At 37.4% G+C, this 24,442-nt stretch overlaps 2 non-coding genes across 2 annotated transcripts; both read right to left on the bottom strand.

Annotated features, from left to right (window-relative positions):
- Positions 1–9,557: 9,557 nt before the first annotated feature.
- TRNAN-AUU (transfer RNA asparagine (anticodon AUU)) lies at positions 9,558–9,631 on the bottom strand. Its single transcript has one exon. It is a non-coding gene; the product is annotated as a tRNA-Asn (tRNA).
- Positions 9,632–15,398: 5,767 nt separating this feature from the next.
- Positions 15,399–15,472, bottom strand: TRNAN-AUU (transfer RNA asparagine (anticodon AUU)). Its single transcript has one exon. It is a non-coding gene; the product is annotated as a tRNA-Asn (tRNA).
- Positions 15,473–24,442: the final 8,970 nt, after the last annotated feature.

Genomic DNA, 24,442 nt, shown 5'->3' on the forward strand with positions numbered 1-24,442 from the left:
AGCTTTTCCTTGCCAATATCTCTCTTTTGCAAAGAGCTGCGCATTGGAAAATTCAGGGCTATGTCGTGTAGATGATGGCCTAACAGGAGGCTTTAACATTTTCTTTCTAGTGTCCTTCGTTTGGGAGAAAAATGCAATGGTACAAGACAGCTTTTCCTTGCCAATATCTCTCTTTTGCAAAGAGCTGCGCATTGGAAAATTCAGGGCTATGTCGTGTAGATGATGGCCTAACAGGGGGCTTTAAAATTTTCTTTCTAGTGACCTTCGTTTGGGAGAAAAATGCAAAGGTACAAGACAGCTTTTCCTTGCCAATATCTCTCTTTTGCAAAGAGCTGCGCATTGGAAAATTCAGGGCTATGTCGTGTAGATGATGGCCTAACAGGAGGCTTTAACATTTTCTTTCTAGTGTCCTTCGTTTGGGAGAAAAATGCAATGGTACAAGACAGCTTTTCCTTGCCAATATCTCTCTTTTGCAAAGAGCTGCGCATTGGAAAATTCAGGGCTATGTCGTGTAGATGATGGCCTAACAGGAGGCTTTAACATTTTCTTTCTAGTGTCCTTCGTTTGGGAGAAAAATGCAATGGTACAAGACAGCTTTTCCTTGCCAATATCTCTCTTTTGCAAAGAGCTGCGCATTGGAAAATTCAGGGTTATGTCGTGTAGATGATGGCCTAACAGGGGGCTTTAAAATTTTCTTTCTAGTGACCTTCGTTTGGGAGAAAAATGCAAAGGTACAAGACAGCTTTTCCTTGCCAATATCTCTCTTTTGCAAAGAGCTGCGCATTGGAAAATTCAGGGCTATGTCGTGTAGATGATGGCCTAACAGGAGGCTTTAACATTTTCTTTCTAGTGTCCTTCGTTTGGGAGAAAAATGCAATGGTACAAGACAGCTTTTCCTTGCCAATATCTCTCTTTTGCAAAGAGCTGCGCATTGGAAAATTCAGGGCTATGTCGTGTAGATGATGGCCTAACAGGAGGCTTTAAAATTTTCTTTCTAGTGTCCTTCGTTTGGGAGAAAAATGCAATGGTACAAGACAGCTTTTCCTTGCCAATATCTCTCTTTTGCAAAGAGCTGCGCATTGGAAAATTCAGGGCTATGTCGTGTAGATGATGGCCTAACAGGAGGCTTTAAAATTTTCTTTCTAGTGTCCTTCGTTTGGGAGAAAAATGCAAAGGTACAAGACAGCTTTTCCTTGCAAATATCTCTCTTTTGCAAAGAGCTACGCATTGGAAAATTCAGGGCTATGTCGTGTAGATGATGGCCTAACAGGAGGCTTTAAAATTTTCTTTCTAGTGACCTTCGTTTGGGAGAAAAATGCAAAGGTACAAGACAGCTTTTCCTTGCCAATATCTCTCTTTTGCAAAGAGCTGCGCATTGGAAAATTCAGGGCTATGTCGTGTAGATGATGGCCTAACAGCAGGCTTTAAAATGTTCTTTCTAGTGTCCTTCGTTTGGGAGAAAAATGCAATGGTACAAGACAGCTTTTCCTTGCCAATATCTCTCTTTTGCAAAGAGCTGCGCATTGGAAAATTCAGGGCTATGTCGTGTAGATGATGGCCTAACAGGAGGCTTTAAAATTTTCTTTCTAGTGTCCTTCGTTTGGGAAAAAAATGCAAAGGTACAAGACAGCTTTTCCTTGCCAATATCTCTCTTTTGCAAAGAGCTACGCATTGGAAAATTCAGGGCTATGTCGTGTAGATGATGGCCTAACAGGAGGCTTTAAAATTTTCTTTCTAGTGACCTTCGTTTGGGAGAAAAATGCAAAGGTACAAGACAGCTTTTCCTTGCCAATATCTCTCTTTTGCAAAGAGCTGCGCATTGGAAAATTCAGGGCTATGTCGTGTAGATGATGGCCTAACAGGAGGCTTTAAAATTTTCTTTCTAGTGTCCTTCGTTTGGGAGAAAAATGCAATGGTACAAGACAGCTTTTCCTTGCCAATATCTCTCTTTTGCAAAGAGCTGCGCATTGGAAAATTCAGGGCTATGTCGTGTAGATGATGGCCTAACAGGAGGCTTTAAAATTTTCTTTCTAGTGTCCTTCGTTTGGGAGAAAAATGCAAAGGTACAAGACAGCTTTTCCTTGCCAATATCTCTCTTTTGCAAAGAGCTGCGCATTGGAAAATTCAGGGCTATGTCGTGTAGATGATGGCCTAACAGGAGGCTTTAAAATGTTCTTTCTAGTGTCCTTCGTTTGGGAGAAAAATGCAATGGTACAAGACAGCTTTTCCTTGCCAATATCTCTCTTTTGCAAAGAGCTGCGCATTGGAAAATTCAGGGCTATGTCGTGTAGATGATGGCCTAACAGGAGGCTTTAAAATTTTCTTTCTAGTGTCCTTCGTTTGGGAGAAAAATGCAAAGGTACAAGACAGCTTTTCCTTGCCAATATCTCTCTTTTGCAAAGAGCTACGCATTGGAAAATTCAGGGCTATGTCGTGTAGATGATGGCCTAACAGGAGGCTTTAAAATTTTCTTTCTAGTGACCTTCGTTTGGGAGAAAAATGCAAAGGTACAAGACAGCTTTTCCTTGCCAATATCTCTCTTTTGCAAAGAGCTGCGCATTGGAAAATTCAGGGCTATGTCGTGTAGATGATGGCCTAACAGGAGGCTTTAACATTTTCTTTCTAGTGTCCTTCGTTTGGGAGAAAAATGCAATGGTACAAGACAGCTTTTCCTTGCCAATATCTCTCTTTTGCAAAGAGCTGCGCATTGGAAAATTCAGGGCTATGTCGTGTAGATGATGGCCTAACAGGGGGCTTTAAAATTTTCTTTCTAGTGACCTTCGTTTGGGAGAAAAATGCAAAGGTACAAGACAGCTTTTCCTTGCCAATATCTCTCTTTTGCAAAGAGCTGCGCATTGGAAAATTCAGGGCTATGTCGTGTAGATGATGGCCTAACAGGAGGCTTTAACATTTTCTTTCTAGTGTCCTTCGTTTGGGAGAAAAATGCAATGGTACAAGACAGCTTTTCCTTGCCAATATCTCTCTTTTGCAAAGAGCTGCGCATTGGAAAATTCAGGGCTATGTCGTGTAGATGATGGCCTAACAGGAGGCTTTAAAATTTTCTTTCTAGTGTCCTTCGTTTGGGAGAAAAATGCAATGGTACAAGACAGCTTTTCCTTGCCAATATCTCTCTTTTGCAAAGAGCTGCGCATTGGAAAATTCAGGGCTATGTCGTGTAGATGATGGCCTAACAGGAGGCTTTAAAATTTTCTTTCTAGTGTCCTTCGTTTGGGAGAAAAATGCAAAGGTACAAGACAGCTTTTCCTTGCCAATATCTCTCTTTTGCAAAGAGCTGCGCATTGGAAAATTCAGGGCTATGTCGTGTAGATGATGGCCTAACAGGAGGCTTTAAAATTTTCTTTCTAGTGTTCTTCGTTTGGGAGAAAAATGCAAAGGTACAAGACAGCTTTTCCTTGCAAATATCTCTCTTTTGCAAAGAGCTACGCATTGGAAAATTCAGGGCTATGTCGTGTAGATGATGGCCTGACAGGAGGCTTTAAAATTTTCTTTCTAGTGACCTTCGTTTGGGAGAAAAATGCAAAGGTACAAGACAGCTTTTCCTTGCCAATATCTCTCTTTTGCAAAGAGCTGCGCATTGGAAAATTCAGGGCTATGTCGTGTAGATGATGGCCTAACAGGGGGCTTTAAAATTTTCTTTCTAGTGACCTTCGTTTGGGAGAAAAATGCAAAGGTACAAGACAGCTTTTCCTTGCCAATATCTCTCTTTTGCAAAGAGCTGCGCATTGGAAAATTCAGGGCTATGTCGTGTAGATGATGGCCTAACAGGAGGCTTTAACATTTTCTTTCTAGTGTCCTTCGTTTGGGAGAAAAATGCAATGGTACAAGACAGCTTTTCCTTGCCAATATCTCTCTTTTGCAAAGAGCTGCGCATTGGAAAATTCAGGGCTATGTCGTGTAGATGATGGCCTAACAGGAGGCTTTAAAATTTTCTTTCTAGTGTCCTTCGTTTGGGAGAAAAATGCAATGGTACAAGACCGCTTTTCCTTGCCAATATCTCTCTTTTGCAAAGAGCTGCGCATTGGAAAATTCAGGGCTATGTCGTGTAGATGATGGCCTAACAGGAGGCTTTAAAATTTTCTTTCTAGTGACCTTCGTTTGGGAGAAAAATGCAGCCGGGAGAGACCCATCTGCATGGTCTCCTCTACGTCTTCAGGAATGGAATATACACACGGACTTGACCTTACAGGTGCTCCTTTTTCAGCCCTCCGCTCTCTGAGACGACGATCAATCTTAATAGAAAGCTCCATGAGTTTATCGAGAGTCTCAGGAGCGGGGTACTGAAGGAGACTGTCTTTTATAGACTCTGATAAGCCGAGGCGAAACTGACTGCGCAGGGCTGGGTCATTCCAGCCACAGTCGTTCGACCAACGGCGAAACTCCGTACAATAAACCTCTGCAGGATTTCTACCCTGTCTGAGAGCGCGCAACTGACTTTCAGCGGACACCTCTCTATCAGGGTCATCATACAAGAGCCCTAAAGACTCAAAAAAAGCGTCAATTGACAACAATGCCGGATCCTCTGCTCTTAAACCAAATGCCCAGGTCTGAGGATCCCCCTGGAGCAAAGAAATAATAAACCCGACCCGCTGAGATTCAGTACCCGAGGAAGTCGGTCTTAAACGAAAATAAAGTTTACAGGATTCTTTAAAATTAAAAAAACTCTTTTCTATCACCAGAAAAACGGTCAGGCAAATGCATCTTTGGTTCAGGGACTACCCTTGGGGAAGCTCGCAAAAGATCTTCCTGCGACTTCACCCGAAGAGAAAGATCCTGAACCATCTGAGTAAGTTCTTGAATCTGGCTGACTAAGAGCTGACCAGGATTTGGCCCTAAACCTGTTGGATTCATGAGGCCGATAAACTCTCACAAAACTGAATGAGCAAAAATTAAACCCTGTTTAATTTTAAGTTTTGGTATGGCCGGTAATAATGTTATGATTCCAGCACTCTGGTCAGAGAAGATCTTATGGCAAGGACTGGAGCACTGGAACGGAATGCTGGGGAAGGGAGCAGGACAGGAAAATAGCCCCTGGCGCCCTAACTCTGTTGTCTCACCCGTGTTGTCAGAAATCCCCTGCGAGACTATGGTTTCTTGAGCCCTTGGCAGCCGCGTTTGAAGGGCGGATTATGTCTGCCCAACTTCGATGCCCCCCGGTCTTAATGAGAGACAAAGGGAAACCTGAGACAGGGTGATAACAAGAGGCCCTCTAACTAAACAACCAGGCCAGGGGCTAAGCAAACTCAAAACTATAATATGTGCGGAGAAACCGCCAGGAAAAAGGACAACCAAAATATCCACTTGTCCAATTCTCCTACCCGGCACCGCCAAGTACCAGAGAGGACTTGTGGAAGCGGAACCCTCCGCAAATGCTCCAAACACAAAATATAAAAGGTAAAGCGGCTGAGCCGCAACACACGGCAGAGCCGCAACTCACGAACACCACTGGATATAAAACGGTGATCAGTCAGGACTCCAGGGAACCAAACGACCTCTTGGGATGAGATGACAACTCCCGAATACCGGACTTCTGCGGACTGGAATGACCGGATACAGCAGGACTGGAAACAGACTCTCAGCAAACAAAGGCAGCATGCAGGAAGCTATTACCGGCGTCTGTGAGAAGCCCTGGGAGTGTATTTAACAAGGAGTCCTCCAATCAGCTGCTAAAGGCTGATTAGAATAAATGCCGTGCAGCTGCCTTGCTGCACGGCCAGAGAGCAGGTGAATATCTTAATTTCCTAAAGCCTAGCAATGGGGAACGCGGTCCGCCAGTGGCGTCCCCGTTGCTAGGGTCCGTGCGGCTCAGCGCGCCCGGCGTCTAGCGTTGCTAGGGAGCCGGCGGCTGTACGTGCACGGCGTCTCTAGTTGCTAGGCGCCGGGCCGCGCAGACCATCATGCGGACCCTGGCGCCTAACAGTATGACTCCCAAAAACAACAACCGCGTCATTGGGACCAACTGCGATTTTGGCAAGTTTAGGAGCCAACCATGTTGTTGAAGAACTGTCAGGGAGAGTGCAATGTTTTGCACCAACTGGTCCCTGGATCTCGCCTTTATCAGGAGATCATCCAAGTACGGGATAATTGTGACTCCTTGCTTGCGAAGGAGAACCATAATTTCCGCCATCACCCTGGTGAAAATCCTCGGAGCCGTGGACAGACCAAACGGCAATGTCTGAAATTGGTAATGACAATCCTGAATTGCAAACCTTAGGTAGCTTGAGGCAGTGGCTAAATGGGAACATGTAAGTAGGCATCCTTTATGTCTACCAAAACCATGAAATCTCCGTCCTCCGGACTGGAGATCACTGCCCTGAGAAATTCCATCTTGAAATTGAATTTCTTTAGGAAGAAATTGAGGGATTTCAGATTTAAGATTGGTCTGACTGAGCCGTCCGGCTTCGGGACCACGAAGAGGCTTGAATAAAAACCTTCTCCCTGCTGACAAAGGCCAATTTGAACAATCGGTGAGGGGGAACGTCTTGAAACCCCAGTTTGTACCCTTGGGACACTATTTGTAAAACCCACGAGTCCAGGTCCGAATGAATCCAGAACTGACTGAAGAGTTTTAGACGTGCCCCCACTGGTGTGGGCTCCTGCAAGAAAGCCCCAGTGTCATGCAGTGGATTTGGCAGAAGCAGAGGACAATCTCTGGTCCTGCGATCTTGAAGAGGCTACAGACCTCTTCCTTTTCCTTCCTCTACCTGCAAAGAAAGGGGAATCTAAACTTCTTGCATATCTATTGGGCCAAAATGACTGCGGTAGATAATGATGCGTCTTCATCCGTTGACAGGGAACATAGGGCAAGAAGGTTGACTTACCATTGAAATGAGGATGCATCTTGCTGCCTTTCCAATGAAGCAAGTTTAATTTAGTAATAGGTGAAAAACCATCCTTACAAAGGTGTTAATCAGAGACTTGGCTTTGTGGACACTTTTCAGAGAACAAATTTGTTAGCATAAAAATAAAGCCAGAAAATGAAGAGCTGTTTAATCACGCAATTTGATTTTTTTGCCAGCATATTTCTTTTTCTCTGCAACCCACTGCTAAATTGTGATTCCTAGATGTTTTTATAAAATCACTGAATCAAATCTAACTCTGATTACATCAGAGAAGGCCAGGTACCCTACACCATAACAGGGGGTATGAAATTTGACTTGTCTACTTAAAGATCACCAAAATCTGATAACAAGGTCAAGTACGTCCCTGGGTGGGATTGAACCACCAACCTTTTGGTTAATAGCCGTACACACTAACTGATTGCGCCACAGAGACACTTTGCAAAAGTACATACTGACAAAGGCTAATAAGCATTCATCTAAAACGTTTCCTAGAAAAACTTTAAAAAGTCAATAATCTGGAGAGTTTTTGTAAGATGTTTCTTCCATCAACCAACGAAGAAACACATTGGTACTTTCCCATGATGAGTGAGTGCTTCAGGATCTCTTGCACTTACATGTGCAGCAGAGTACAGCAATGGAAGCATGCTAGGCCCATAACCCAGAGGTAGGCAGATTGAAACTATCTTCTGCTATATGCATTTTTTTTTGTTAATTAAAGTAATCCAAAACTGGGATTGATATTTTGGCTCTTTTATTTTTACTTAAAGTACAACAACTTTTACCATTTTAATTTGTTTTAATAGTATATTGACAGTATTGTTTTCTTTCAAAAATCCACTTAATTTTCTTTACCCTATTATTAAAATGGTAATTGACAAAAACAAACTACATTGTCACCAGAAGAGCAATACAAAATGTACAAGTGATATATTAAAATCATATTTCCAGCTTGCATTTCAATGATGCATTGGGGCAACGATTTTGTGAGAAACATCTTCACCCTTAAATAAAGATTTTCTTAATTCCTTACCTGTGTGCTAATTAGATATCACCTTGTTTTCATATTAAACAGACTTCCACATGAGAAAGCAGCAAGGATGCAGTGGCGTTAATGTTTCCTGGTGTCAACTTGTATTATTTCAGTAGACATTGAAATGAGGATGCATCTTGCTGCCTTTCCAATGAAGCAAGTTTAATTTAGTAATAGGTGAAAAACCATCCTTACAAAGGTGTTAATCAGAGACTTGGCTTTGTGGACACTTTTCAGAGAACAAATTTGTTAGCATAAAAATAAAGCCAGAAAATGAAGAGCTGTTTAATCACTCAATTGGATTTTTCTGCCAGCATATTTTTTTTCTCTGCAACCCACTGCTAAATTGTGCTTCCTAGCTGTTTTTATAAAATCACTGAATCAAATCTAACTCTGATTACATCAGAGAAGGCCAGGTACCCTACACCGTAACAGGGGGTTTGAAATTTTGACTTGTCTACTTAAAGATCACCAAAATCTGATAACAAGGGAAATTAGGTCCCTGGGTGGGATTGAACCACCAACCTTATGGTTAACAGCCGTACATACTAATTGATTGCGCCACAGAGACACTTTGCAAAAGTCCATACTGACAAAGGCTAATAAGCATTCATCTAAAACGTTTCCTAGAAAAACTTTAAAAAGTCAATAATCTGGAGAGTTTTTGTAAGATGTTTCTTCCATCAACCAACGAAGAAACACATTGGTACTTTCCCATGATGAGTGAGTGCTTCAGGATCTCTTGCACTTACATGTGCAGCAGAGTACTGCAATGGAAGCATGCTGGGCCCATAACCCAGAGGTAGGCAGATTGAAACTATCCTCTGCTATATGCATTTTTTTTTGTTAATTAAAGTAATCCAAAACTGGGATTGATATTTTGTCTCTTTTATTTTTACTTAAAGTACAATAACTTTTACCATTTTAATTTGTTTTAATAGTATATTGACAGTATTGTTTTCTTTCAAAAATCCACTTCATTTTCTTTACCCTATTATTAAAATGGTAATTGACAAAAACAAACTACATTGTCACCAGAAGAGCAATACAAAATGTACAAGTGATATATTAAAATCATCTTTCCAGCTTGAATTTCAATGATGCATTGGGTCAACAAATTTGTGAGAAACATCTTCACCCTTAAATAAAGATTTTCTTAATTCCTTACCTGTGTGCTAATTAGATATCACCTTGTTTTCATATTAAACAGACTTCCACATGAGAAAGCAGCAAGGATGCAGTGGCGTTAATGTTTCCTGGTGTCAACTTGTATTATTTCAGTAGACATTGAAATGAGGATGCATCTTGCTGCCTTTCCAATGAAGCAAGTTTAATTTAGTAATAGGTGAAAAACCATCCTTACAAAGGTGTTAATCAGAGACTTGGCTTTGTGGACACTTTTCAGAGAACAAATTTGTTAGCATAAAAATAAAGCCAGAAAATGAAGAGCTGTTTAATCACTCGATTGGATTTTTCTGCCAGCATATTTTTTTTCTCTGCAACCCACTGCTAAATTGTGCTTCCTAGCTGTTTTTTTATAAAATCACTGAATCAAATCTAACTCTGATTACATCAGAGAAGGCCATGTACCCTACACCATAAGAGGGGGTTTGAAATTTTGACTTGTCTACTTAAATATCACCAAAATCTGATCACAAGTTTAATTAGGTCCCTGGGTGGGATTGAACCACCAACCTTTCGGTTAATAGCCGAACACACTAACCGATTGCGCCACAGAGACACTTTGCAAAAAGTGCCTACTGACAAAGGCTAATAAGCATACATCTAGAACGTTTCCTAGAAAAACATTAAAAAATCAATAATCTGGAGAGTTTTTGTAAGATGTTTCTTCCATCAACTAACGAATAAACACATTGGTACTTTCCCATGATGAGTGAGTGCTTCAGGATCTCTTGCACTTACATGTGCAGCAGAGTACTGCAATGGAAGCATGCTGGACCCATAACCCAGAGGTAGGCAGATTGAAACTATCCTTTGCTATATGCATTTTTTTTGTTAATTTAAGTAATCAAAACTTGGATTGATATTTTTGCTCTTTTATTTTTACTTAAAGTACAATAACTTTTACCATTTTAATTTGTTTTAATAGTATATTGACAGTATAGTTTTCTTTCAAAAATCCACTTAATTTTCTTTACCCTGTTATTAAAATGGTAATTGACAAAAAAAACTACATTGTCACCAGAAGAGCAATACAAAATGTACAAGTGATATATTAAAATCATCTTTCCAGCTTGAATTTCAATGATGCATTGGGGCAACAATTTTGTGAGAAACATCTTCACCCTTAAATAAAGATTTTCGTAATTCCTTACCTGTGTGCTAATTAGATATCACCTTGTTTTCACATTAAACAGACTTCCACATGAGAAAGCAGCAAGGATGCAGTGGCGTTAATGTTTCCTGGTGTCAACCTGTATTATTTCAGTAGACATTGAAATGAGGATGCATCTTGCTGCCTTTCCAATGAAGCAAGTTTAATTTAGTAATAGGTGAAAAACCATCCCTACAAAGGTGTTAATCAGAGACTTGGCTTTGTGGACACTTTTCAGAGAACAAATTTGTTAGCATAAAAATAAAGCAAGAAAATTAAGAGCTGTTAAATCAAGCAATTTGATTTTTTTGCAAGCATATTTCTTTTTCTCTGCAACCCACTGCTAAATTGTGCTTCCTAGATGTTTTTATAAAATCACTGAATCAAATCTAACTCTGATTACATCAGAGAAGGCCAGGTACCCTACACAATAAGAGGGGGTTTGAAATTTTGACTTGTCTACTTAAATATCACCAAAATCTGATAACAAGGTCAATTACGTCCCTGGGTGGGATTGAACCACCAACCTTTTGGTTAATAGCCATACACACTAACTGATTGCGCCACAGAGACACTTTGCAAAAGTACATACTGACAAAGGCTAATAAGCATTCATCTAAAACGTTTCCTAGAAAAACTTAATAAAGTCAATAATCTGGAGAGTTTTTGTAAGATGTTTCTTCTATCAACCAACGAAGAAACACATTGGTACTTTCCCATGATAAGTGAGTGCTTCAGGATCTCTTGCACTTACATGTGCAGCAGAGTACAGCAATGGAAGCATGCTGGGCCCATAACCCAGAGGTAGGCAGATTGAAACTATCCTCTGCTATATGCATTTTTTTGTTTGTTAATTAAAGTATTCCAAAACTGGGATTGATATTTTGGCTCTTTTATTTTTACTTAAAGTACAATAACTTTTACCATTTTAATTTGTTTTAATAGTATATTGACAGTTTTGTTTTCTTTCAAAAATCCACTTCATTTTCTTTACCCTATTATTAAAATGGTAATTGACAAAAACAAACTACATTGTCACCAGAAGAGCAATACAAAATGTACAAGTGATATATTAAAATCATCTTTCCAGCTTGAATTTCAATGATGCATTGGGGCAACGATTTTGTGAGAAACATCTTCACCCTTAAATAAAGATTTTCTTAATTCCTTACCTGTGTGCTAATTAGATATCACCTTGTTTTCACATTAAACAGACTTCCACATGAGAAAGCAGCAAGGATGCAGTGGCGTTAATGTTTCCTGGTGTCAACCTGTATTATTTCAGTAGACATTGAAATGAGGATGCATCTTGCTGCCTTTCCAATGAAGCAAGTTTAATTTAGTAATAGGTGAAAACCCATCCTTACAAAGGTGTTAATCAGAGACTTGGCTTTGTGGACACTTTTCAGAGAACAAATTTGTTAGCATAAAAATAAAGCCAGAAAATAAAGAGCTGTTTAATCACTCAATTGGATTTTTCTGCCAGCATATTTTTTTCTCTGCAACCCACTGCTAAATTGTGCTTCCTAGCTTTTTTTATAAAATCACTGAATCAAATCTAACTCTGATTACATCAGAGAAGGCCAGGTACCCTACACAATAACAGGGAGTATGAAATTTGACTTGTCTACTTAAAGATCACCAAAATCTGATCACAAGGTCAATTACGTCCCTGGGTGGGATTGAACCACTAACCTTTTGGTTAATAGCCGTACACACTAACTGATTGCGCCACAGAGACACTTTGCAAAAGTACATACTGACAAATGCTAATAAGCATTCATCTAAAACGTTTCCTAGAAAAACTTAAAAAAGTCAATAATCTGGAGAGTTTTTGTAAGATGTTTCTTCCATCAACCAACGAAGAAACACATTGGTACTTTCCCATGATGAGTGAGTGCTTCAGGATCTCTTGCACTTACATGTGCAGCAGAGTACAGCAATGGAAGCATGCTGGGCCCATAACCCAGAGGTAGGCAGATTGAAACTATCCTCTGCTATATGCTTTTTTTTTGTTAATTAAAGTAATCCAAAACTGGGATTGATATTTTGGCTCTTTTATTTTTACTTAAAGTACAATAACTTTTACCATTTTAATTTGTTTTAATAGTATATTGACAGTATTGTTTTCTTTCAAAAATCCACTTCATTTTCTTTACCCTATTATTAAAATGGTAATTGACAAAAACAAACTACATTGTCACCAGAAGAGCAATACAAAATGTACAAGTGATATATTAAAATCATCTTTCCAGCTTGAATTTCAATGATGCATTGGGGCAACGATTTTGTGAGAAACATCTTCACCCTTAAATAAAGATTTTCTTAATTCCTTACCTGTGTGATAATTAGATATCACCTTGTTTTCGCATTAAACAGACTTCCACATGAGAAAGCAGCAAGGATGCAGTGGCGTTAATGTTTCCTGGTGTCAACTTGTATTATTTCAGTAGACATTGAAATGAGGATGCATCTTGCTGCCTTTCCAATGAAGCAAGTTTAATTTAGTAATAGGTGAAAAACTATCCTTACAAAGGTGTTAATCAGAGACTTGGCTTTGTGGACACTTTTCAGAGAACAAATTTGTTAGCATAAAAATAAAGCCAGAAAATGAAGAGCTGTTTAATCACTCAATTGGATTTTTCTGCCAGCATATTTTTTTTCTCTGCAAACCACTGCTAAATTGTGCTTCCTCGCTGTTTTTATAAAATCAATGAATCAAATCTAACTCTGATTACATCAGAGAAGGCCAGGTACCCTACACCATAAGAGGGGGTTTGAAATTTTGACTTGTCTACTTAAAGATCACCAAAAGCTGATAACAAGATCAATTACATCCCAGGGTGGGATTGAACCACCAACCTTTTAGTTAATAGCCGTACACACTAACTGATTGCGCCACAGAGACACTTTGCGAAAGTGCATACTGACAAAGGCTAATAAGCATTCATCTAAAACGTTTCCTAGAAAAACTTTAAAAAGTCAATAATCTGGAGAGTTTTTGTAAGATGTTTCTTCCATCAACCAACGAAGAAACACATTGGTACTTTCCCATGATGAGTGAGTGCTTCAGGATCTCTTGCACTTACATGTGCAGCAAAGTACAGCAATGGAAGCATGCTGGGTTCATAACCCAGAGGTAGGCAGATTGAAACTATCCTCTGCTGTATGCTTTTTTTTTTTAATTAAAGTAATCCAAAACTGGGATTGATATTTTGGCTCTTTTATTTTTACTTAAAGTACAATAACTTTTACCATTTTAATTTGTTTTAATAGTATATTGACAGTATTGTTTTCTTTCAAAAATCCACTTAATTTTCTTTACCCTATTATTAAAATGGTAATTGACAAAAACAAACTACATTGTCACCAGAAGAGCAATACAAAATGTACAAGTGATATATTAAAATCATCTTTCCAGCTTGAATTTCAATGATGCATTGGGGCAACGATTTTGTGAGAAACATCTTCACCCTTAAATAAAGATTTTCTTAATTCCTTACCTGTGTGCTAATTAGATATCACCTTGTTTTCGCATTAAACAGACTTCCACATGAGAAAGCAGCAAGGATGCAGTGGCGTTAATGTTTCCTGGTGTCAACTTGTATTATTTCAGTAGACATTGAAATGAGGATGCATCTTGCTGCCTTTCCAATGAAGCAAGTTAAATTTAGTAATAGGTGAAAAACCATCCCTACAAAGGTGTTAATCAGAGACTTGGCTTTGTGGACACTTTTCAGAGAACAAATTTGTTAGCATAAAAATAAAGCCAGAAAATGAAGAGCTGTTTAATCACTCAATTGGATTTTTTTTGCCAGCATATTTTTTTTCTCTGCAACCCACTGCTAAATTGTGCTTCCTAGCTGTTTTTTATAAAATCACTGAATCAAATCTAACTCTGATTACATCAGAGAAGGCCAGGTACCCTACACAATAAGAGGGGGTTTGAAATTTTGACTTGTCTACTTAAATATCACCAAAATCTGATCACAAGGTCAATTACATTCCTGGGTGGGATTGAACCACCAACCTTTTGGTTAATAGCCTTACACACTAACCAATTGCACAACAGAGACACTTTGCAAAAAGTACATACTGACAAAGGCTAATAAGCATTCATCAAGAACGTTTCCTAGAAAAACTTTAAAAAGTCAATAATCTGGAGAGTTTTTGTAAGATGTTTCTTCCATCAACCAATGAAGAAACACATTGGTACTTTCCCATGATGAGTGAGTGCTTCAGGATCTCTTGCACTTACATGTGCAGCAGAGTACTGCAATGGAAGCATGCTGGACCCATAACCCAGAGATAGGTAGATTGAAACTATCCTCTGCTATCTGCATTTTTTTTTGTTAATTAAAGTAATCCAAAACTGGGATTGATATTTTGTCTCTTTTATTTTTACTAAAAGTACAATAACTTTTACCATTTTAATTTGTTTTAATAGTATATTGACAGTATTGTTTTCTTTCAAAAATCCACTTCATTTTCTTTACCCTATTATTAAAATGGTAATTGACAAAAACAAACTACATTGTCACCAGAAGAGCAATACAAAATGTACAAGTGATATATTAAAATCATCTTTCCAGCTTGAATTTCAATGATGCATTGGGGCAACGATTTTGTGAGAAACATCTTCACCCTTAAATAAAGATTTTCTTAATTCCTTACCTGTGTGATAATTAGATATCACCTTGTTTTCACATTAAACAGACTTCCACATGAGAAAGCAGCAAGGATGCAGTGGCGTTAATGTTTCCTGGTGTCAACCTGTATTATTTCAGTAGACATTGAAATGAGGATGCATCTTGCTGCCTTTCCAATGAAGCAAGTTTAATTTAGTAATAGGTGAAAAACCATCCCTACAACGGTGTTAATCAGAGACTTGGCTTTGTGGACACTTTTCAGAGAACAAATTTGTTAGCATAAAAATAAAGCCAGAAAATGAAGAGCTGTTTAATCACTCAATTGGATTTTTTTTGCCAGCATATTTTTTTTCTCTGCAACCCACTGCTAAATTGTGCTTCCTAGCTGTTTTTTATAAAATCACTGAATCAAATCTAACTCTGATTACATCAGAGAAGGCCATGTACCCTACACCATAAGAGGGGGTTTGAAATTTTGACTTGTCTACTTAAATATCACCAAAATCTGATCAGAAGTTTAATTAGGTCCCTGGGTGGGATTGAACCACCAACCTTTCGGTTAATAGCCGAACACACTAACCGATTGCGCCACAGAGACACTTTGCAAAAAGTGCTTACTGACAAAGGCTAATAAGCATACATCTAGAACGTTTCCTAGAAAAACATTAAAAAAGTCAATAATCTGGAGAGTTTTTGTAAGATGTTTCTTCCATCAACTAACGAATAAACACATTGGTACTTTCCCATGATGAGTGAGTGCTTCAGGATCTCTTGCACTTACATGTGCAGCAGAGTACTGCAATGGAAGCATGCTGGACCCATAACCCAGAGGTAGGCAGATTGAAACTATCCTTTGCTATATGCATTTTTTTTGTTAATTTAAGTAATCAAAACTGGGATTGATATTTTTGCTCTTTTATTTTTACTTAAAGTACAATAACTTTTACCATTTTAATTTGTTTTAATAGTATATTGACAGTATAGTTTTCTTTCAAAAATCCACTTAATTTTCTTTACCCTGTTATTAAAATGGTAATTGACAAAAAAAACTACATTGTCACCAGAAGAGCAATACAAAATGTACAAGTGATATATTAAAATCATCTTTCCAGCTTGAATTTCAATGATGCATTGGGGCAACAATTTTGTGAGAAACATCTTCACCCTTAAATAAAGATTTTCGTAATTCCTTACCTGTGTGCTAATTAGATATCACCTTGTTTTCACATTAAACAGACTTCCACATGAGAAAGCAGCAAGGATGCAGTGGCGTTAATGTTTCCTGGTGTCAACCTGTATTATTTCAGTAGACATTGAAATGAGGATGCATCTTGCTGCCTTTCCAATGAAGCAAGTTTAATTTAGTAATAGGTGAAAAACCATCCCTACAAAGGTGTTAATCAGAGACTTGGCTTTGTGGACACTTTTCAGAGAACAAATTTGTTAGCATAAAAATAAAGCAAGAAAATTAAGAGCTGTTAAATCAAGCAATTTGATTTTTTTGCAAGCATATTTCTTTTTCTCTGCAACCCACTGCTAAATTGTGCTTCCTAGATGTTTTTATAAAATCACTGAATCAAATCTAACTCTGATTACATCAGAGAAGGCCAGGTACCCTACACAATAAGAGGGGGTTTGAAATTTTGACTTGTCTACTTAAATATCACCAAAATCTGATAACAAGGTCAATTACGTCCCTGGGTGGGATTGAACCACCAACCTTTTGGTTAATAGCCATACACACTAACTGATTGCGCCACAGAGACACTTTGCAAAAGTACATACTGACAAAGGCTAATAAGCATTCATCTAAAACGTTTCCTAGAAAAACTTAATAAAGTCAATAATCTGGAGAGTTTTTGTAAGATGTTTCTTCTATCAACCAACGAAGAAACACATTGGTACTTTCCCATGATGAGTGAGTGCTTCAGGATCTCTTGCACTTACATGTGCAGCAGAGTACAGCAATGGAAGCATGCTGGGCCCATAACCCAGAGGTAGGCAGATTGAAACTATCCTCTGCTATATGCATTTTTTTGTTTGTTAATTAAAGTATTCCAAAACTGGGATTGATATTTTGGCTCTTTTATTTTTACTTAAAGTACAATAACTTTTACCATTTTAATTTGTTTTAATAGTATATTGACAGTTTTGTTTTCTTTCAAAAATCCACTTCATTTTCTTTACCCTATTATTAAAATGGTAATTGACAAAAACAAACTACATTGTCACCAGAAGAGCAATACAAAATGTACAAGTGATATATTAAAATCATCTTTCCAGCTTGAATTTCAATGATGCATTGGGGCAACGATTTTGTGAGAAACATCTTCACCCTTAAATAAAGATTTTCTTAATTCCTTACCTGTGTGCTAATTAGATATCACCTTGTTTTCACATTAAACAGACTTCCACATGAGAAAGCAGCAAGGATGCAGTGGCGTTAATGTTTCCTGGTGTCAACTTGTATTATTTCAGTAGACATTGAAATGAGGATGCATCTTGCTGCCTTTCCAATGAAGCAAGTTTAATTTAGTAATAGGTGAAAAACCATCCCTACAAAGGTGTTAATCAGAGACTTTGCTTTGTGGACACTTTTCAGAGAACAAATTTGTTAGCATAAAAATAAAGCCAGAAAATGAAGAGCTGTTTAATCACTCAATTGGATTTTTCTGCCAGCATATTTCTTTTTCTCTACAACCCACTGCTAAATTGTGCTTCCTAGCTGTTTTTATAAATCACTGAATCAAATCTAACTCTGATTACATCAGAGAAGGCCAGGTACCCTACACCATAACAGGGGGTTTGAAATTTTGACTTGTCTACTTAAAGATCACCAAAATCTGATAACAAGGTCAATTACGTACCTGGGTGGGATTGAACCACCAACCTTTTGGTTAATAGCCGTACACACTAACTGATTGCGCCACAGAGACACATTGCAGAAGTATATACTGACAAGGGCTAATAAGCATTCATCTAAAACGTTTCCTAGAAAAACTTTAAAAAGTTAATAATCTGGAGAGTTTTTGTAAGATGTTTCTTCCATCAACCAACGAAGAAACACATTGGTACTTTCCCATGATGAGTGAGTGCTTCAGGATCTCTTGCACTTACATGTGCAGCAGAGTACAGCAATGGAAGCATGCTGGGCCCATAACCCAGAGGTAGGCAGATTGAAACTATCCTCTGCTATATGCTTTTTTTTTGTTAATTAAAGTAATCCAAAACTGGGATTGATATTTTGGCTCTTTTATTTTTACTTAAAGTACAATAACTTTTACCATTTTAATTTGTTTTAATAGTATATTGACAGTATTGTTTTCTTTCAAAAATCCACTTCATTTTCTTTACCCTATTATTAAAATGGTAATTGACAAAAACAAACTACATTGTCACCAGAAGAGCAATACAAAATGTACAAGTGATATATTAAAATCATCTTTCCAGCTTGAATTTCAATGATGCATTGGGGCAACGATTTTGTGAGAAACATCTTCACCCTTAAATAAAGATTTTCTTAATTCCTTACCTGTGTGATAATTAGATATCACCTTGTTTTCGCATTAAACAGACTTCCACATGAGAAAGCAGCAAGGATGCAGTGGCGTTAATGTTTCCTGGTGTCAACTTGTATTATTTCAGTAGACATTGAAATGAGGATGCATCTTGCTGCCTTTCCAATGAAGCAAGTTTAATTTAGTAATAGGTGAAAAACCATCCTTACAAAGGTGTTAATCAGAGACTTGGCTTTGTGGACACTTTTCAGAGAACAAATTTGTTAGCATAAAAATAAAGCCAGAAAATGAAGAGCTGTTTAATCACTCAATTGGATTTTTCTGCCAGCATATTTTTTTTCTCTGCAAACCACTGCTAAATTGTGCTTCCTCGCTGTTTTTATAAAATCAATGAATCAAATCTAACTCTGATTACATCAGAGAAGGCCAGGTACCCTACACCATAAGAGGGGGTTTGAAATTTTGACTTGTCTACTTAAAGATCACCAAAAGCTGATAACAAGATCAATTACATCCCTGGGTGGGATTGAACCACCAACCTTTTAGTTAATAGCCGTACACACTAACTGATTGCGCCACAGAGACACTTTGCGAAAGTGCATACTGACAAAGGCTAATAAGCATTCATCTAAAACGTTTCCTAGAAAAACTTTAAAAAGTCAATAATCTGGAGAGTTTTTGTAAGATGTTTCTTCCATCAACCAACGAAGAAACACATTGGTACTTTCCCATGATGAGTGAGTGCTTCAGGATCTCTTGCACTTACATGTGCAGCAAAGTACAGCAATGGAAGCATGCTGGGTTCATAACCCAGAGGTAGGCAGATTGAAACTATCCTCTGCTGTATGCTTTTTTTTTTTAATTAAAGTAATCCAAAACTGGGATTGATATTTTGGCTCTTTTATTTTTACTTAAAGTACAATAACTTTTACCATTTTAATTTGTTTTAATAGTATATTGACAGTATTGTTTTCTTTCAAAAATCCACTTAATTTTCTTTACCCTATTATTAAAATGGTAATTGACAAAAACAAACTACATTGTCACCAGAAGAGCAATACAAAATGTACAAGTGATATATTAAAATCATCTTTCCAGCTTGAATTTCAATGATGCATTGGGGCAACGATTTTGTGAGAAACATCTTCACCCTTAAATAAAGATTTTCTTAATTCCTTACCTGTGTGCTAATTAGATATCACCTTGTTTTCGCATTAAACAGACTTCCACATGAGAAAGCAGCAAGGATGCAGTGGCGTTAATGTTTCCTGGTGTCAACTTGTATTATTTCAGTAGACATTGAAATGAGGATGCATCTTGCTGCCTTTCCAATGAAGCAAGTTTAATTTAGTAATAGGTGAAAAACCATCCCTACAAAGGTGTTAATCAGAGACTTGGCTTTGTGGACACTTTTCAGAGAACAAATTTGTTAGCATAAAAATAAAGCCAGAAAATGAAGAGCTGTTTAATCACTCAATTGGATTTTTCTGCCAGCATATTTTTTTTCTCTGCAAACCACTGCTAAATTGTGCTTCCTCGCTGTTTTTATAAAATCAATGAATCAAATCTAACTCTGATTACATCAGAGAAGGCCAGGTACCCTACACCATAAGAGGGGGTTTGAAATTTTGACTTGTCTACTTAAATATCACCAAAATCTGATCACAAGGTCAATTACGTTCCTGGGTGAGATTGAACCACCAACCTTTTGGTTAATAGCCTTACACACTAACCAATTGCACCACAGAGACACTTTGCAAAAACTACATACTGACAAAGGCTAATAAGCATTCATCAAGAACGTTTCCTAGAAAAACTTTAAAAAGTCAATAATCTGGAGAGTTTTTGTAAGATGTTTCTTCCATCAACCAATGAAGAAACACATTGGTACTTTCCCATGATGAGTGAGTGCTTCAGGATCTCTTGCACTTACATGTGCAGCAGAGTACTGCAATGGAAGCATGCTGGGCCCATAACCCAGAGATAGGTAGATTGAAACTATCCTCTGCTATATGCATTTTTTTTTGTTAATTAAAGTAATCCAAAACTGGGATTGATATTTTGTCTCTTTTATTTTTACTTAAAGTACAATAACTTTTACCATTTTAATTTGTTTTAATAGTATATTGACAGTATTGTTTTCTTTCAAAAATCCACTTCATTTTCTTTACCCTATTATTAAAATGGTAATTGACAAAAACAAACTACATTGTCACCAGAAGAGCAATACAAAATGTACAAGTGATATATTAAAATCATCTTTCCAGCTTGAATTTCAATGATGCATTGGGGCAACGATTTTGTGAGAAACATCTTCACCCTTAAATAAAGATTTTCTTAATTCCTTACCTGTGTGATAATTAGATATCACCTTGTTTTCACATTAAACAGACTTCCACATGAGAAAGCAGCAAGGATGCAGTGGCGTTAATGTTTCCTGGTGTCAACCTGTATTATTTCAGTAGACATTGAAATGAGGATGCATCTTGCTGCCTTTCCAATGAAGCAAGTTTAATTTAGTAATAGGTGAAAAACCATCCCTACAACGGTGTTAATCAGAGACTTGGCTTTGTGGACACTTTTCAGAGAACAAATTTGTTAGCATAAAAATAAAGCCAGAAAATGAAGAGCTGTTTAATCACTCAATTGGATTTTTTTTGCCAGCATATTTTTTTTCTCTGCAACCCACTGCTAAATTGTGCTTCCTAGCTGTTTTTTATAAAATCACTGAATCAAATCTAACTCTGATTACATCAGAGAAGGCCATGTACCCTACACCATAAGAGGGGGTTTGAAATTTTGACTTGTCTACTTAAATATCACCAAAATCTGATCACAAGTTTAATTAGGTCCCTGGGTGGGATTGAACCACCAACCTTTCGGTTAATAGCTGAACACACTAACCGATTGCGCCACAGAGACACTTTGCAAAAAGTGCCTACTGACAAAGGCTAATAAGCATACATCTAGAACGTTTCCTAGAAAAACATTAAAAAATCAATAATCTGGAGAGTTTTTGTAAGATGTTTCTTCCATCAACTAACGAATAAACACATTGGTACTTTCCCATGATGAGTGAGTGCTTCAGGATCTCTTGCACTTACATGTGCAGCAGAGTACTGCAATGGAAGCATGCTGGACCCATAACCCAGAGGTAGGCAGATTGAAACTATCCTTTGCTATATGCATTTTTTTTGTTAATTTAAGTAATCAAAACTGGGATTGATATTTTTGCTCTTTTATTTTTACTTAAAGTACAATAACTTTTACCATTTTAATTTGTTTTAATAGTATATTGACAGTATAGTTTTCTTTCAAAAATCCACTTAATTTTCTTTACCCTGTTATTAAAATGGTAATTGACAAAAAAAACTACATTGTCACCAGAAGAGCAATACAAAATGTACAAGTGATATATTAAAATCATCTTTCCAGCTTGAATTTCAATGATGCATTGGGGCAACAATTTTGTGAGAAACATCTTCACCCTTAAATAAAGATTTTCGTAATTCCTTACCTGTGTGCTAATTAGATATCACCTTGTTTTCACATTAAACAGACTTCCACATGAGAAAGCAGCAAGGATGCAGTGGCGTTAATGTTTCCTGGTGTCAACCTGTATTATTTCAGTAGACATTGAAATGAGGATGCATCTTGCTGCCTTTCCAATGAAGCAAGTTTAATTTAGTAATAGGTGAAAAACCATCCCTACAAAGGTGTTAATCAGAGACTTGGCTTTGTGGACACTTTTCAGAGAACAAATTTGTTAGCATAAAAATAAAGCAAGAAAATTAAGAGCTGTTAAATCAAGCAATTTGATTTTTTTGCAAGCATATTTCTTTTTCTCTGCAACCCACTGCTAAATTGTGCTTCCTAGATGTTTTTATAAAATCACTGAATCAAATCTAACTCTGATTACATCAGAGAAGGCCAGGTACCCTACACAATAAGAGGGGGTGTGAAATTTTGACTTGTCTACTTAAATATCACCAAAATCTGATAACAAGGTCAATTACGTCCCTGGGTGGGATTGAACCACCAACCTTTTGGTTAATAGCCATACACACTAACTGATTGCGCCACAGAGACACTTTGCAAAACTACATACTGACAAAGGCTAATAAGCATTCATCTAAAACGTTTCCTAGAAAAACTTAATAAAGTCAATAATCTGGAGAGTTTTTGTAAGATGTTTCTTCTATCAACCAACGAAGAAACACATTGGTACTTTCCCATGATGAGTGAGTGCTTCAGGATCTCTTGCACTTACATGTGCAGCAGAGTACAGCAATGGAAGCATGCTGGGCCCATAACCCAGAGGTAGGCAGATTGAAACTATCCTCTGCTATATGCATTTTTTTGTTTGTTAATTAAAGTATTCCAAAACTGGGATTGATATTTTGGCTCTTTTATTTTTACTTAAAGTACAATAACTTTTACCATTTTAATTTGTTTTAATAGTATATTGACAGTATTGTTTTCTTTCAAAAATCCACTTCATTTTCTTTACCCTATTATTAAAATGGTAATTGACAAAAACAAACTACATTGTCACCAGAAGAGCAATACAAAATGTACAAGTGATATATTAAAATCATCTTTCCAGCTTGAATTTCAATGATGCATTGGGGCAACGATTTTGTGAGAAACATCTTCACCCTTAAATAAAGATTTTCTTAATTCCTTACCTGTGTGCTAATTAGATATCACCTTGTTTTCACATTAAACAGACTTCCACATGAGAAAGCAGCAAGTATGCAGTGGCGTTAATGTTTCCTGGTGTCAACCTGTATTATTTCAGTAGACATTGAAATGAGGATGCATCTTGCTGCCTTTCCAATGAAGCAAGTTTAATTTAGTAATAGGTGAAAAACCATCCTTACAAAGGTGTTAATCAGAGACTTGGCTTTGTGGACACTTTTCAGAGAACAAATTTGTTAGCATAAAAATAAAGCCAGAAAATAAAGAGCTGTTTAATCACTCAATTGGATTTTTCTGCCAGCATATTTTTTTTCTCTGCAACCCACTGCTAAATTGTGCTTCCTAGCTTTTTTTTATAAAATCACTGAATCAAATCTAACTCTGATTACATCAGAGAAGGCCAGGTACCCTACACAATAACAGGGAGTATGAAATTTGACTTGTCTACTTAAAGATCACCAAAATCTGATCACAAGGTCAATTACGTCCCTGGGTGGGATTGAACCACTAACCTTTTGGTTAATAGCCGTACACACTAACTGATTGCGCCACAGAGACACTTTGCAAAAGTACATACTGACAAATGCTAATAAGCATTCATCTAAAACGTTTCCTAGAAAAACTTAAAAAAGTCAATAATCTGGAGAGTTTTTGTAAGATGTTTCTTCTATCAACCAACGAAGAAACACATTGGTACTTTCCCATGATGAGTGAGTGCTTCAGGATCTCTTGCACTTACATGTGCAGCAGAGTACAGCAATGGAAGCATGCTGGGCCCATAACCCAGAGGTAGGCAGATTGAAACTATCCTCTGCTATATGCATTTTTTTTTGTTAATTAAAGTAATCCAAAACTGGGATTGATATTTTGGCTCTTTTATTTTTACTTAAAGTACAATAACTCTTACCATTTTAATTTGTTTTAATAGTATATTGACAGTATTGTTTTCTTTCAAAAATCCACTTCATTTTCTTTACCCTATTATTAAAATGGTAATTGACAAAAACAAACTACATTGTCACCAGAAGAGCAATACAAAATGTACAAGTGATATATTAAAATCATCTTTCCAGCTTGAATTTCAATGATGCATTGGGGCAACGATTTTGTGAGAAACATCTTCACCCTTAAATAAAGATTTTCTTAATTCCTTACCTGTGTGCTAATTAGATATCACCTTGTTTTCACATTAAACAGACTTCCACATGAGAAAGCAGCAAGGATGCAGTGGCGTTAATGTTTCCTGGTGTCAACTTGTATTATTTCAGTAGACATTGAAATGAGGATGCATCTTGCTGCCTTTCCAATGAAGCAAGTTTAATTTAGTAATAGGTGAAAAACCATCCCTA

This window comes from Pseudophryne corroboree, unplaced genomic scaffold, assembly GCF_028390025.1.
Source record: "Pseudophryne corroboree isolate aPseCor3 unplaced genomic scaffold, aPseCor3.hap2 scaffold_1016, whole genome shotgun sequence".
In the NCBI taxonomy this organism is placed as follows: domain Eukaryota; kingdom Metazoa; phylum Chordata; class Amphibia; order Anura; family Myobatrachidae; genus Pseudophryne; species Pseudophryne corroboree.